We start from the raw sequence: 10,875 nt of genomic DNA on the forward strand, positions 1-10,875 counted from the left end.
TGTGTCTAAACTCATGTGTCTACAACTTGTAGTTAATCTATCAATTATATGGTCTATGCACCAATAGCGTTTTATCACTCACGGTATTTAAAGGGGAAACACCACATTACGAGAATCTGTACGTATCATCCAGTGATATGACTGCAGTTTGGTTCGTGTTTGATTTCAAGGGGGCCTGTATTTGATGGTATTTGGAGAAGGCGAGCGACAGCTAAGGTCATTTGCGCAAAGAGGGAAGGGCATGGAAAGAAGGGTGGAGAGAAACCCGGCGTTGGCATTAGACTGCTATATAAACGAAAGGCGCCAAGGGGACCACGGCTTAACGTCCCATGCGACGGACGATCGGTTGCGCTTGAAATGTCCTCCACACAACTTTCAAGCAGGGATTGGGCAGTATCCGAAATTTTTTTGCCACCGTCGGGATTTGAACCCGAGCCCACGGGGTGAGAAGCCAACTCTTATGCGTTTGATACAGATTGGAATTATTCTGATGATTTCAAGCATTAAAATTTTACATTAGAGAAAATGGAGATATTTTTTTAATTAGAAACAAATGGAACATTGATAAGGGTTTAATCTCTATGCAATGAATATTTCAAGATAGTATCTTAAGTTTTAAGCGAGTGTAATTTCCTAGGAAAATTATCTGGTCAAACGGAAGCGATGCGTTTTCTTGTTCTCGCATATTTCTTGCAATTCTCGGGCGCTGGCTGCAGGCATGGTGGGTAAAGCCTGATTGTATGAGACCCCAGCTGTCCTTATAACGAGTTGGTTTCCAACTTGCCATGTAAGGTCAAAGACGGCTCACGAGAGCCTTGGTAGTGGCAGCGCGGAACCAAACATAAATTTTGTTGGGAGAAATGGGGAAGGGTAGGCAATATGCAATGCATAATTACTTTTAAAATGAGGATTTTTATCTACTCTGGTTGACAAATTGTGCACTTTTTAAATTAATATTCAATATTTTACCTTTTAGAGGGCCTCTACCAGGGAGTTAATGTGGTGGGTTATTAGCAAATGATGCTAGGCTTTGCAGGTTCAACTTATTAACCTCAGCACAACCTTAGTTGGAATTTGAGATACATTTCCCATACTCCCCTGTTTGGTCTGCCACTGGGAAGTAATTTGCATTGACCCTTGCCAGTATGCCGATCCATTAGCCTGGGGGGTATGTGTAAAGACTGCCAAGGGCCGGTTTTTTCATATTCATGCTATTTTTTTGTGTTTCATGTAGCTTTGGTAGCTATTTTTAGCATCTGTCATGCTTTAACATATCCATAAGTTTTGGGAGCAAATTTAAAAAAATGGTTTCTAAAAGCGCATATTAGGATTTATGTAAATTTGTGCAAACCTACAAATTTTCCAAAAAAAGCCCTGGCATTCTTCAGCATACCGGGCAAGATATGGTACTGAAAGGGTTAAAGTTGGTAATAAAAGGAGATTTTACATAAAATGATTGTCTAAAAGCAACTCCTAAAGCATTTAAAAAGACTTATTTCCTCAATCACTTATGAAAATGGCTTTGGGAGAGGCAAAGTACTACAACTGATAGGGGATGACTTTGGTTTGTACTTGATTACATTCCAGGCTGAGTGGTTCATAGACTTGTATGCAGGGCTGGCTTGAGACAAAATACTAACGCAAGCAAACTCGTGTTGTGTTGTCCCCTTACCGCAGGGTTTGGTATGGAATACAATTAAAATATTGAGTTTTGAGGTTTTGCATAAGTATTTATACCATCACCTTTATTGCATACACTACAAAGTATGTTATTGATTAAAAGGAGTTATCATAAAGTATTTGTCCGGGTAAAAATGAAGATTTTAATCCAAGTAGTTTAACATAAACTTATATATTGTATGTTGTACACAAAATATTAAATTTATAAAATCAGAATAGAAATGTTTTGTGCTATTCCAGAGTTTAGTCACACCTCTAGCTACAAGGCCTGGGATTCCCAGCCCTTAAGCTGACCGTGCTCATATGGGTTGGGAATCACCGCCTTATAAGAATCTCTAAGTATTACCAAGTGATATGACAGTAGTTTGGTTCCAATGGGGCCTATGTTTGATCAAATTGGAGTTAATCAATTGGTTATCATTACAAGCAGTTGATTCCAAGACGTTGGCAGCATCCAGAAGTTGGGAGTTAAAATTTGCAATTTTGTCAACTCATCATGAGGGCTTATCTCATGGCCAGAATAAAACATTTCAAACTCAACAAATTCCAATCATGTTGCCAACGGTTTGTAGGGAAAACTGATCAGAACTATTCAGCCCACTGTCAAACATTACCTGTTCACAAACCCTTCTTAAATTCAATTTCTGAGGCTACCTTTTTGTTATCTGCTTTTATCAAATAGTGTTGCTTCTAACAAGTAAATTTTTATCTTTGGGTCCTAGATTTTGAAGTAGAAAGTGCATTGAGATGGCTGATTTTCTATCCCGTGTCAGCATTTCAATATTTTCCAGTATGTGAAAAAATACTGAATCAGGAGGCATGCACAGTACAGTCAAGTATACATTGAATCTATGCATCGTACATTCAGGTGCTGATGAAGAAAAACTAAAGGAGGTGTGTGACCTACTCAAAAACATATTGCACCATGAGATTTTTTACCACAGTGAAGGGCTGATATGATTACATTGACTTCTTCATGCATCAAAAAAATAAAGGAAGGGAAATTTTCATTACATATATTGAATATTGATTTATTCAGTCAAAATGTTAATCTGCAACCATTTTAGATGTTAAAAATTCTTGCCATGGGAGGGGGAGGAGAAAGATGAGGCAACTATTTACCCATGCCCACATGCATCACTTAAATTAATGTCCTATATTCTATTGTGTATCTATTGCAGATTAAACCACTTAAATACATTTTCTATCAGAGTATGCTGTTGAAGGCAGGAGAGTGGTAACTTGTTGATTTACCACCATCAGTCACTGCCTGAGGAAAATTTTTAAACGTATGGATGGAATCTTGGATATGTTGCTTAAGTAATTAAGGAACGTTCAGATTATAATAGGAATACTATGTGAGGGTGTAGGTACATACATATTTATTTGATTTATATATTATATTTATATATGGTATTCTGCCAATTTAGGTAGGCTTCCATGAAGTACTAAAGAAGTAATCTGGGAGTCCAGAAATCCACTCAAGATGCAACTGAATAACATAATTCACAATGGGCCCACATTTCTGCCCACAAATGATACTTCATGTTTTAAAAAACAAAATTTTAATTCAGTGATATTGGATTGTAGGACTGTAGTTGGTTCAAAGACTCGAAATGATTAGTAGAAATATGTAGTCCCAGGAAGGTGCGCTGCATAATTTAGGTTGCCTTGGCAAAGAACTGAAAAATGGAATTATTTTAGAGGCAATGGAATATTTTAATGGTATCCTTTAGTTATTCATTCATTTATTTTATCATTCCTGAAAAAGATTGCCATGATAATTTTGCCATATGGAAGTTGTCATGCGGAAAAATATAATCTGGTACAATATGAATATTGTATGGGAATATTAATTATGCAGGATGAGAAATAGGGGAAGTTTTTAGATTTCATTATATATTAAGTCATTGCCAATAAATTTCAATTAAAAAAGACCCAATACGTATCAACTGTACCAAACAACGTCATCCATGATACTCATACATTTGTTTGACCTTCTTAGCTAAACAAGAACCCTGCATAAATTGTTTCAGTGAAGATTTTTTTAGCTGAATCTTAGGATTTGTGTACCTGATTTACTCACCCTCTAAAACTAAGAGAAATGATAATGCTCCCATGCCATGACCTCATTTGCAAGTCATTCATAAGTATTTTGAATAAAAGTTAAAATTCGATAACAAAATACATATATGTATTATATTTTACATACATTCATGCACCTCTGGGCAGTGGATACAGAAAAAACTCAAGGGGGACAACAGATTACTTGAGCTACCTCTATTTTTTATCATAGTAAAAAAATCAAGTCGCATGCAAAGTTTAAGAAAGCTTTATTTAAACTTATTACACACACATACAGGAAAATGCCATCTTACGATATAAAAAAAGTTACAATTGCTTGTTCTGCAATGTTAGGCAATGTCAGCAGCCCCACAAAGAGGGGGTGCGTGCCCCCTGTGCCTCCTGTACATATCCCTTACTGCCTCTGGTTAAGGTAAGGAAAACTCATTCTGCTCATATCACTATGATGTTTTGGCAGTCATCATGATGTCAAAATAAGTTCAACCCTACTTCGTGTTCTTTGTAGGAGGTAATGGACTTCCCCATGAATGGAATTAGCGTTGGGCCATACCAAGCGTAAATCAAGCCCTGTTCAGCACCTTCCACTTCTATTTTAGCCACCGAAATCATGGAAAAATTATGAAATTTCACATGCTCTGCTCCAAAGTGATACTTCCCTAGAGCTTTGAGAATTCTAAAACAAAAGTTGGCTCAAAATAAAGGGAAAAATTAAACTTGCAACAATTATTTATTTTGTTGGACTTGAAGATATTAATACTAAAAGCTTTGGTTCCCACCAGAAAAGGAACATCTGATCACTTCAGTTACAAACCTCTATATCACACTGACTTAAAAGACTATACTTTACCTAAAATATGGAGGACTGATAAGGTTAGGAGATGGAAAGTACCCAAGTGCAAGGCATCCAGGTAGCAATAAAAATCTTGGGTAGATGCCGCAGTCAGCATGCAAAACTCATAAAAATGTTCCTGCACTCTGAAGGTTAAATATGTATCATAAATTACTCCCCTGGAATATGAAATCATCAGCTTCAAGCCCTCAAAAACCTTTATTTTTCCAAAGAGAAAACTAAACCTCTTGATCCTGTATGCCTGCTAGGAATCATTTAGGTACTCAAATGAGGGGAATTGTATGAATGAGATTCACACTTTCTGAAAAAAAAAAGGAAAAACACAACTGATATAGCTACAAATTCATCAAAGTCTCCCCTTGTCAGACTTATTACCAAATTCTGAGGAACGCACTCATCATGGCATGGCCGTTGTGCAGAGACTCTTCACATGGAATCATGTCATGACCTCCAATTGTTGAGTTTGGAGGTTGATGATACTGCATGAGTTGAGGCTGCTCAACAACACTATTTGACATGTAAAGAATTTGAAAATGAGGGTCATTTTTTCTTCTTCTTTTATTCACTCTGAGAATATTGACTTGGCTGTGGCTGCTGGGCATATTATGATTTGGGGGAAGGTGAAGATACTGGTAACCTTCATTTGGATGTTTCAAGTTCACCACTGTAAAAGTAAAGTAAGAAAATTTATAATGGGGTAGGTATGTAGCCAGAGGGGCTTCAAACATAATAAATCAGTCTTCAATTTATTGCCAAAAAAATAATTAGTTAATCACTCCTGAGAGCTTTGGTAACATTAAAATAAAGATTATTTCAAAATGGTGGAAAATCAAACTAGCACCAACAATTTATTTCGTTGGAATTTAGAATGTAAGAATACTAGATGTAAATCCCACAGCAAAAGGAACATCTGATCACTTTAGTTACAAGTCAATTTATATCATATTCACTCCTGTAAAAAAAACAGAAAAAGGCAACTGTAATACATAGGTGAAATTGATCAAGGTCTCTCCATTTCAGACTTACCAACAAATACTGAGTTATGGCACCTTCATGGCATAATAGATTTGGAAACACTCAACAAATTGAATAACTGCATCACATCCTTATGCTGAGTTTTATCATATATTCGATGATATTGAATAGGTTAAGGCTGCTCAAAAAACCGCATGTAGGGAAGTTGTAGATGAGTTTTACTCTTATGATTTTGGCGTGGCTGTGGATGCTGGGCACAATGTAGATCATGTGGGTGGAGGATGGTAGTATCCTCCTTTGGGAGCTTCTGGTTTGCCGCTGTAAAAGGAAAATAAGCTTATTTACAATCAGGCATCAGAGGGGCTTCAGTTCCCTCTTAATTTTTTTCCTTTGTGGCTACTACCTGCAATGCATGCACTGAAAAAGCTGCCTACCCTGGGCCAACTGTAGTATGAGACTACATTTATCGATATCATGACACTTCATAATCTCTGCTCCTAGCCAATGATTAATTAAACAGTCTGCATTCTGTAAACCGAGTATATAACTTATTTAAATAAATACATTCTTTTCTGATGCATTCAAATTGACAACAAAATATCAGTATATTCAACCCAAGCAACACCCAAACATTGAGTGAAAAAATTTCTTTTCAGGTACCTGTATATGTACATCGAAAACTTACCCCCAAATGCTCAGGTACGGCACTCATCATGGCACAGTCATCCAGGAGAGATTCAGCTCATAAAAATCAGGTCATCAACTCCTGTAGTTGAATTTGGAGGTTGATCTCTTGGTTCATGACACTGAGTGGGTCGAGACTGGTCCACAACATCACTTGACATGTGAAGCAGTTGAAGATGATGGTCACTATTAGGATATTAGCTTGGCTGTGGCTGCTGGGCATAATATGGTTTTGGGTGGAGGTTAGTGGTAACCTCTGTATCGAAGTTTCAGATTCCCACTGTAAAGGTAAATAGGTGCACTCATAATCAGGTATATAGCCATAAGGGCTTCAATCACAATAAACCACTCTATTGCTGTTAGCTGCAGTGACTTCATAGAATATCTGGACTTCACGGTATCTGAAATTGTGTAATACTTATCAAGTCTAAATCAAGCCACAGAACCTATTAAGCACCTTTTACTTCAATTTAATGCCATAAAATCATTACTCAACCATTCTCAAAAGCATTTCGAATGGCTAAAAAGGAAGTTACTCCTAAAAATAGCAGAAAAATTGACATCTCACCAACAATTTCTTTTGTCGGACTTGGACACAAGTACATTCATCAAACTGAAAATCCCACCACAAAAGGAATATGTTATCACTTTAGCCACATATCAACATTAATCAAATTCATTATTTTTGGAAAAAACAGGAAAAAAAGACAAAAACATTGATAACCGAGATAAAATTAATCAAAGTCTCACCATACCAGACTTACGAACAAATACTGAGTTACAGCGCTAATTATGGCACGATAGATCTGATGTGACTCATCTCATCGAATCGGTTCATAACCTCCTGTGGCTGAGTTTAGAGTTTAATCATTTGGTTATTGATACTATATAGGTTGAGGCTTCTCCACAACTCCTTTTGTCATGCAAAGCAGTTGAAATGATGGTTATTGACTTGACTGTGGCTTCTAGTCAAAATATAACTAATTTGGGAGGAGACATCTCCTTTGCTAGCTTTTAGTTCATCACAGTGAAAGGGGAATAGGTTCATTTACAATCAGGTCTGTAGACAGAGGGGCTTCAGCCGCCTCCGAATGCTTTATCCTTTGTGGATACCACCCACAATGCATCTCCTAGAGTACACTGTTGTATGAGACTACATTTATGGATATCATTTCATTTCGTAATCTATGCTCCTAAACAATTACTAATTTGACCATCACCATTATGTATACCAAATATATAACTGATTTAAATATACGCATTCTTTTCTGATGAAAGCAAATTTACAGAAAAATGTCAGTATGCATAGGCAACCTGCATACCAACCAACCTTTGTGTGAAGTAAATTTCTCGCCACATGCTTGTTTATAAGGAAAACTTACCTACACATGCTGAAGTAGGGCACTCATAACATCTCAATAATTCTGGAGTGATTCATCACATCGAATCGGTTCATAACCTCTTTTGGCTGAGTTTTGAGGTAGATCTATCTTGTTTGATGATACTGAAAGGATAGTGGTCATCTCCTTTGGGAGCTTCTGGTACACCACTGTAAAAGTTAAATAAGTACATTTATAACATGGCATGTGGCCAGAGGGGCTTCAGTCATAATTTATCAGGCTATATTTTGCTGAAATTATGGACATTTATACATCAAGCTATAAGTACCTACCACCACAAATGGGACATGTGATCACTACACCTCCATAACACACTGGCCTAATAGACTACAAATTATCCAAAAAATGGAGCTCTGATGGGGCATTTTTACTCAGAGCCTTTTAGTGGTTCACAATATGATAAATTTATTACATATAATCAACTACTCTCCTGGAATTTGAAATCTTCTGTCCCAAACCCTGAAAAATCTATATTTTTCCAAAGATAAACTAAACCTCTTATTGCTACATGCTTGCTAGGTGTCATGTAGTTAGGCAAACGAGGGCGTGGATATGAATGAGATTGAGTCTTGCAGGAAAAGTAGGAAAAACACTATTAATACTGGTAGCATTGATTCAAAGTGTCCCCATGTCAGACTTACCAAAAGAGCTGAGTCACAATGGCAGGAAAGTTCTGGAGAGACTAATCACTTGGAAACACATCATCACCTGCTCTGGTTGACTTTGGGGTGAATCATTTGGTTGATGGAATGACTGAGTTGAGGCTGCTCCACAACACCACTTGACATGCAAAGCAGTTGACAATGTGGATTACTCTGAGGGTATTGACATGACTGTGGCTGGTAAAATCTAAAATGGCACAGAAAATTTGAGCTTAGTTTATGTCCAGATATGAAATAAAATTCTCACGGCTGATAGTGCAACCATTTATCCTTTGTAGTCTGGTCTACCCCCTTGTCAACTTGCACTTGTTGTATTGGTTTCAATCAACGTGGCCATAAGGCCATGAAATTGGAGCTACGTATATATTGGACGTAGTCGTTTTTACATTACACCATTTCCTTGATACATATTTTTTATTTGCAAAATTTACAGTGCATGTTTGATTAATACTGAGTTAATATAAGGAGTCATATGCATAATATGGATCATTGGGGAAGAATAGTGGTATTCTCCTTTTTGGCAGCTCTGTGTTCCACACTGTATAAGGTATATACATATGTATTGATAATAAGGTATTTAGCCAGAGGAGCTACAGCACCCTCCAAATTTTTGGTGACCCGCTAACTTTTATTTTTATTATGCTCACAGTAAAAATGTTAATACATATATAGAGTAATTCACATAAAAAAGAGCCTAAATTATAATATTGATTAAATAAAAATCTCAGGAATTTATGGGTGAGAGAAAGAATAACATGTTTGCCATCAATTAACCAATTTTATGTGTGAATTTCTCTCGGTGAATTACTCTTTTAAGTCACATTATTAATATAAATTTAAAGAGTATTTCACATTGTTTAAGCAAATTAAATTGTAATCCTTAGTAAAATTGATCAAGGTATCCCCGTATCAGACTTACCAAAAAAAGCTGAAGTACAGAACTCATCAAGGCATGAAAGCTTTGGAGGGACTCATCACATCAAATCAGGTCATGACCTGTGACTGATTTGGAGATTGATAATTGGATTGATGATTTTTTTAGGGGTTTTTTCAGATTCTCAGATTCAGGCTCAGATTTTAGGCTGCTCCACAATACCACTTGACATGTGAAGCAGTTGAAAATGATGGTTTTTGATGTGGTTATCGATGTGGTTGTGGCTGCAGGGGACAATCAGCCACAGGTGGAGTGCCATTTAAACCTTGGTCGTCTGAAATCATCAATCCAGCATTAATTAGATATACAATTTGGATGAAGAGGTGTGTGTGATTGTACAATATATCCTTCTTAATATTATAATAATAAAGCAGAATATATTTTCCATTGATTATTTACCTGCTAATGATAATAATCGATATGATTGAAAACTCAACACTAACATTTAAACCATATTTACTTTAAACAAGAATATATAGACTATGAGCCCGCTTTTGCTCAAATACACCAGGTTAAAAAATTATCTTCTCATGTAAAGTTCTTTGATTCCAAACATTACACTATGTACATGCAAAATTTGTAGTCTCATGATTATAAGATGACATATACAGTGCCACCGACTCCATGGGGCCTGAGGGGGCCCAAGCCCCCTCAAAAATTCATTATGGGTGTGAGAAAAAAATGTGTCAGGCTTGTCGATTTTCCCCAGAGTGTCCAGATATCAAGATTAAAGTTATCAGGGTTCTAATGTTGATCATATGACTCTTCTAAAATGCTTAAAAAACTAAAAACTCAATACTTATAAAATTTCCCTGGGCAAGATCCCTGGTTTGGGCCCCCCAATATTTTTTCTAAGTCGGCACCCCTGGACATATAGTACAATGCATCTGACAAATTCCTGTAATGGATATAAGCAGTTGTACCAATTACTGTCGGTAGAGAAATTTTGTGCTCTCCAGTTTGGTTTCGAATGACTAATTACCAAAAAGAAACAACGGTAAGGTAATCACAGCATGATTGAAATGTTTGATTGGGTAATGTTTTTACATTTAACTTCAGAAATATAATTTAATATGTAGTTACCTATATCATAGTTTTTAATAAATTAACCATTTTTTAGGATTTTCAAGGGAATATCCAACTTAAGTAATGCGTTACTCGAAAATAAGCCATTAATTGCTAACAAATTTAAATATCAGTTACATCAGTGGACAGTTTTCAGGGTTTGGTTTCGACTACTCCCCTTATGAATGAAAATGTGGCAAATGTTAAGGAAGCCTTCTAAAAAAATTTTTATTCCACCAGCTTAAAAAATAATCAATGGATATTTAAAAGAGACTTCTCAGATCTCTGGCCAATCATCGCAGAGAGTTAATACAAACCACTAAGATGCCGCAGAAACTGCTTAACCACCTCCCCACCAAATACAATTCAAATCCACCACATAGTAAGACATAGATCTTTTCAGAAATTTTTTTATGTTTCAAAACCACAAATTTCACAGAAGAACAGATTCTTATCTATATTGTACACTGCCAGCTGAACAGGAATCAGGCAATAACACAGGCATCGTAGGGTTTGATTATTGGTTGATTTTTAAACAGG

The 10,875-nt window shown here is 36.4% G+C and overlaps 1 long non-coding RNA gene across 1 annotated transcript; it reads right to left on the reverse strand.

Moving 5' to 3' along the window:
• Positions 1-3,910: 3,910 nt before the first annotated feature.
• On the reverse strand, positions 3,911-9,948 carry LOC124170164. Its single transcript, XR_006867335.1, has 6 exons — positions 9,256-9,948; positions 8,316-8,454; positions 7,657-7,823; positions 6,276-6,554; positions 5,642-5,908; positions 3,911-5,279 (listed from the first exon to the last, which is right to left on the reverse strand). It is a non-coding gene; the product is annotated as an uncharacterized LOC124170164 (long non-coding RNA).
• Between the last annotated feature and the right edge of the window lie 927 nt (positions 9,949-10,875).

Source organism: Ischnura elegans, chromosome 1, assembly GCF_921293095.1.
Source record: "Ischnura elegans chromosome 1, ioIscEleg1.1, whole genome shotgun sequence".
Taxonomy (NCBI): domain Eukaryota; kingdom Metazoa; phylum Arthropoda; class Insecta; order Odonata; family Coenagrionidae; genus Ischnura; species Ischnura elegans.